Genomic DNA, 6,002 nt, shown 5'->3' with positions numbered 1-6,002 from the left:
GTTGGACAACAGGTTTAAAAACACTTCTCATTGCAAGGCAAGATGTAACCAATAACAAGACAGACTCCACACAATACCTTTGGAATGATTTAATCAGGATTTCAGACTAGTTTCAGAGATAAACCAAAACATTCAAAGTGGGTGAAGCCACTTTTACTAAGTAAGTCTTGACTGATGGGATATTTTCACCAAACTCTGCACAGATATTCAAGAGTTCATTATATTCTGTAGATGGCCACTTGGTGGTGCTTTAACATGAAATAAGTTTAGATATAACTACAACCCAAGCCGGTTTTTCCACACACACCTATGACTTTCAACCACATGGCAAAACACTTCATTCTGGTTTTAGGTCTGGTGTAGGCTAGTATACATATAAAAAGCTATGCTATTCAAAGCTGGTCAACCAGTGTTTTCTGTTGAAGGTGGATGACTAAGGGTTAATGTTAGTCATAAAATATTAACAAAAGCTACAGAATCAAGAACAGTGTTAGCTCTGTCCAGTCACATTAGTGAAGCTTGCATCATCTAACTCTCAGCTGATAAAGTTGCTTTCTTGAACTTTTCTTATGCCAATGTTAGATTATTATTATTATTATTATTATTTTATTATGCACAAACTAATTAAAAACAATACATTATATCGTATATTTTTCTTCTTACATTAATGCATATTGATGTAATGGGAAACAAAACAGAAATATATATTTTTTTTCTCAGTGTAACACCCACCTTAGTGCAGTATTTGTAGAAACGCAGCCAGTTCTCTCAATGTGGTTATTACGAGGATTGACAGAACTGCACTATCAATGGCCTGATCTGGTCTGTCAAACCAGATCAGTGCAATAATACTTCCTGTAGTGCAAAAGACATGAAACAGATGTCCCACTCTCTGTTTCCATCTCAATCACTTTAGCAGATTTGATCTGTTCTAATGCTCTTACCGTGTTGCTTACATTATTTCTCATATATTGTTTAATTCTACGTGTTGCCATTTAATCTATTTAGGAAAAAAAAAAGTTTGTGATTTAAACTGGTGTGCAGTGTAATAGATGTGACAACTGTACTGTTATTGTTACTGACTAGTGAAATCTTCAGATCACTTTGTGAGTAAACAGTTTAAGGACATCTCATGATCTCCCGCAAACGAATGTTAAGGCTCAGGCAGTGAGTTACCAGTGAGTTACCATCATCATCATCATCATCATCATCATCATCATCATCATCATCCTGTAAGAAAGCACATTCACAAAAGGTCCAATGAACAAGGAGGTCTGATGTTTAAGTTACACAATAAATAAATAAAATAAATAAAATACTCAGCAAAAAAGAAAAGTACCTTTTAACCATTTTTTAAAAGATAATCCAAATAAGCTTTACAGATCATCATTGGAAAGTGTTTTTCCAATGCTTGTTCGATTAACAGAATTATCGCATGCATTTGTGAAACGGTTCTTAACAAACTAGCATTTTAAAGACCGAAGAAAATGTATGTGAACGTTCCAATAACTTGGAGCACTAAGGAGACCTTTCTATTGACTTGTGAAAAACACCAGTGTAAAGATGCTCTGGGTCTCAGTCTGATCATCTGTGTGAAGATAACATAGACCTGTTGCAGCAGGCATGAGGACTAAAGATGTGAAAAGAGCAATAAACAGCACTACTGTCTGTTATACAAGTCACCTAAGACAAAGCTATATCTGATCATCCTTGCAGTGCCAAACCACATGTGACCAAATGAACCCCCAGAAATGTTTGAGAAATTGTCTTGGAGGAAGAGTGGAGTATTGCAAGCAGCAAGAATTGGTGAAAGAAGAATGCACTGTAGCACCAAAATGCTCCCCAAACACTTAACCTATTATTTCAGAGCAGCTTCACTGTCAACAAACAAAAGTGCGTTTAAAAAAGTCAGTAACAGGCAAATAGAGTTTTAGTATTGTGCAAGAACGCCACAGAGACTGTTGCCTATACATCAGTCGCGTTAGATGAACTGACTCATTTTGATGTTTCGTGGAAAGGGCGACAGCGCACCACATTATAGGAACATTCATGTTTTCATAATGTGGCTGAAATCAAAAACGAAACTGAGATTAAATCATCAGTGCTCCGTGACAGAGGCACTTTGAGCTGTTCTATTAATTGTTATTCCATTTATTTAGGAGTTATTTGTGTTTTTGATTGCTTTGACGTTGCCTCACTGCTCTTTTGCTTCTGTGCTGTTAAAAATTAAATACAAGATAGATAGATAATAGGGGTTCGGTACGGTTCGGTACGTACCTCGGTTTTAAAGTCACGGTTCGGTTCATTTTCGGTACATTAAGGGAAAGAAATGCAAACATTAAACTGCAGGTTGTTTATTACTATAAACTTTTTTTAAAAATTTGTTTACAATTTTTGTTTACAATTTTTTTACTTTTTAATAAAATATAATAAAATATATAACGTTATATAATAAAAAAAGAATAGGAAATAAAATACTGCTGCAAATTCTCCACTAAATAAAATACTCTCAGTCTCAAACCAATATCACATCATAAAATATAATGAAAAATATAAATAACTATGATTACAGTGCAACATCACCAATACCAATCATATATATATATATATAACGTTTCCAAAGTCTAAAGTGCAGCAACAACAGTTTCAGTTTTTAGACCTGCTCAGATTTCGTTATTGCGTTGGCTCGATTGGAATTAAGAGCTGGTAAGGTCTGTTTAAATACTGAAGGCAGCTACGTTTGAATTACAATCGTTTTTTTTTTTTTTTTTTTTCTAGTTGTAGTGATTTTCACACTTCTAATAGATAACCATTTACAGTGTACGTTTTTTTGTTTCAGTTGAAAATAATAATAAAAAAAGTATTAGAATTATAATAATACTAATATCAAAATGTATTATTTTTTGCACAGTATATGTAATACAGCATTTTGTTAAATCAGCTATAGGTAATGATACTTACATTGTTGTGGTACTGCTGTATGGCTCCTGCGATGACGATAAAACACACCAGCAGCAGCAGCCACCAGCAGAACAGAAACAACTATTCCTGCTAGAACAGCTGAAGACAACCCTGAATCTAGAACAGATAAAGACAGTATTATTAGAGAATGAATGATCATAAATACAACATTTACCAATACCTTCACCTGATATTTACTGCTTCATGTATCCATGGTGTGTGTGTGTGTGTGTGTGTGTTGGTTCACTTGGATGGGTTAAATGCAAAGCACAATTTTAGTATTGAGCACCATACCTGGCCACATGTTCAATTTCTACTTTGTTCATCAGTTGTATGACATTGAGTTTAACTGATTAATGGTGCCTTCTAACAACGGCAGTTAAAACAACACAATCAGCTCAACAAAAAGTAGTTGGACTCATAGGAAAACTAGCTGATATTATGCATTTTGCATGACTCCGTAATTTACTCACCAGTGACAGAAACACTGAATCTCTTTACTCTGGTGATGATGAAGCTGTTATCGCTGATGGTGATGTGTAGTTTATATTCTCCATAATCTGTGGTTCTGATGTTCATGATGGTCAGAGATCCAGTCTGATTGTCCAGCTTCAGTCTTTCTCTGAATCTCTGTTTACACTGATCATATGTGCAAACTGAAACTGAACTGAAAGATATAAAGATATAAACTGAAGATATATATATATATATATATATATATATATATATATATATATATATATATATATATATATATATATATATATATATATATATATATATATATATATACAGTATTGTTCAAAATAATAGCAGTACAATGTGACTAACCAGAATAATCAAGGTTTTTCGTATATTATTTTAGTGGCAAACAAGTTACCAGTAGGTTCAGTAGATTCTCAGAAAACAAATGAGACCCAGCATTCATGATATGCACGCTCTTAAGGCTGTGCAATTGGGCAATTAGTTGAATTAGTTGAAAGGGGTGTGTTCAAAAAAATAGCAGTGTGGCATTCAATCACTGAGGTCATCAATTTTGTGAAGAAACAGGTGTGAATCAGGTGGCCCCTATTTAAGAATGAAGCCAACACTTGTTGAACATGCATTTGAAAGCTGAGGAAAATGGGTCATTCAAGACATTGTTCAGAAGAACAGCGTACTTTGATTAAAAAGTTGATTAGAGAGGGGAAAACCTATAAAGAGGTGCAAAAAATGATAGGCTGTTCAGCTAAAATGATCTCCAATGCCTTAAAATGGAGAGCAAAACCAGAGAGACGTGGAAGAAAACGGAAGAAAACCATCAAAATGGATAGAAGAATAACCAGAATGGCAAAGGCTCAGCCAATGATCACCTCCAGGATGATCAAAGACAGTCTGGAGTTACCTGTAAGTACTGTGACAGTTAGAAGACGTCTGTGTGAAGCTAATCTATTTTCAAGAATCCCCCGCAAAGTCCCTCTGTTAAAAAAAAGGCATGTGCAGAAGAGGTTACAATTTGCCAAAGAACACATCAACTGGCCTAAAGAGAAATGGAGGAACATTTTGTGGACTGATGAGAGTAAAATTGTTCTTTTTGGGTCCAAGGGCCACAGGCAGTTTGTGAGACGACCCCCAAACTCTGAATTCAAGCCACAGTACACAGTGAAGACAGTGAAGCATGGAAGTGCAAGCATCATGATATGGGCATGTTTCTCCTACTATGGTGTTGGGCCTAAAATACTTGAAGAGGTCATGTTGCCCTATGCTGAAGAGGACATGCCCTTGAAATGGTTGTTTCAACAAGACAATGACCCAAAACACACTAGTAAACGGGCAAAGTCTTGGTTCCAAACCAACAAAATTAATGTTATGGAGTGGCCAGCCCAATCTCCAGACCTTAATCCAATTGAGAACTTGTGGGGTGATATCAAAAATGCTGTTTCTGAAGCAAAACCAAGAAATGTGAATGAATTGTGGAATGTTGTTAAAGAATCATGGAGTGGAATAACAGCTGAGAGGTGCCACAAGTTGGTTGACTCCATGCCACACAGATGTCAAGCAGTTTTAAAAAACTGTGGTCATACAACTAAATATTAGTTTAGTGATTCACAGGATTGCTAAATCCCAGAAAAAAAAATGTTTGTACAAAATAGTTTTGAGTTTGTACAGTCAAAGGTAGACACTGCTATTTTTTTGAACACACCCCTTTCAACTAATTGCCCAATTGCACAGCCTTAAGAGCGTGCATATCATGAATGCTGGGTCTTGTTTGTTTTTGTTTTCTTGTTTTGTTTTTGCTACTGAACCTACTGGTAACTTGTTTGCCACGTAGCAATAAAAAATATACTAAAAACCTTGATTATTCTGGTTAGTCACATTGTACTGCTATTATTTTGAACAATACTGTATATATATATACAGACAGAAGGCAAAAGGGCCAACAAGTGCTAAGCATCTCTCGGGGAACTCCTTCAAGACTGTTGGAAGACCATTTCAGGTGACTATCTCTTGAAGCTCATCAAGAGAATGCCAAGAGTGTGCAAAGCAGCAATCAAAGAAAAAGGTGGCTACCTTGAAGAACCTAGAACCTAACCTTTTTTTTCCCAAACAAACCTTCATATTATAAGAAGGATAGTCATAAGACCTATCCTACAGTCATCATGGTGAGATTAGGTTCCTTCAATCAAAAAAAAAAAAAAAATAATAATAATAATAATAATTGAAAATAATTGAAACCCACAGTGAGGAATGAATTTTTGGAATCGATTCCCATCAATTCTAATTAATTACCACTATTGGTAATATAGACTCAGTACTATTTATTACTAGGCTATTTGTACCATTTCTTAAATGACATGTAATAAGTAAACCTTCTCATGCAAGTTGTTCATAAACTGATTTTATTATGCTTTCATGGGTTTATCTCCCCAAAAGTGTAAAGACTGAGTCTCAACCTTTAAAGAATAAAATGGGTCAAAACGGATGGGTCAAGATATGCACCACAATGTGGAATGCTTCAATATCATATGGGCAGTCCTCCTCTGGCCAACAGACAAACACTG

This window comes from Carassius auratus, chromosome 22, assembly GCF_003368295.1.
Source record: "Carassius auratus strain Wakin chromosome 22, ASM336829v1, whole genome shotgun sequence".
Lineage (NCBI taxonomy): Eukaryota > Metazoa > Chordata > Actinopteri > Cypriniformes > Cyprinidae > Carassius > Carassius auratus.
This window is presented reverse-complemented; position numbering follows the sequence as displayed.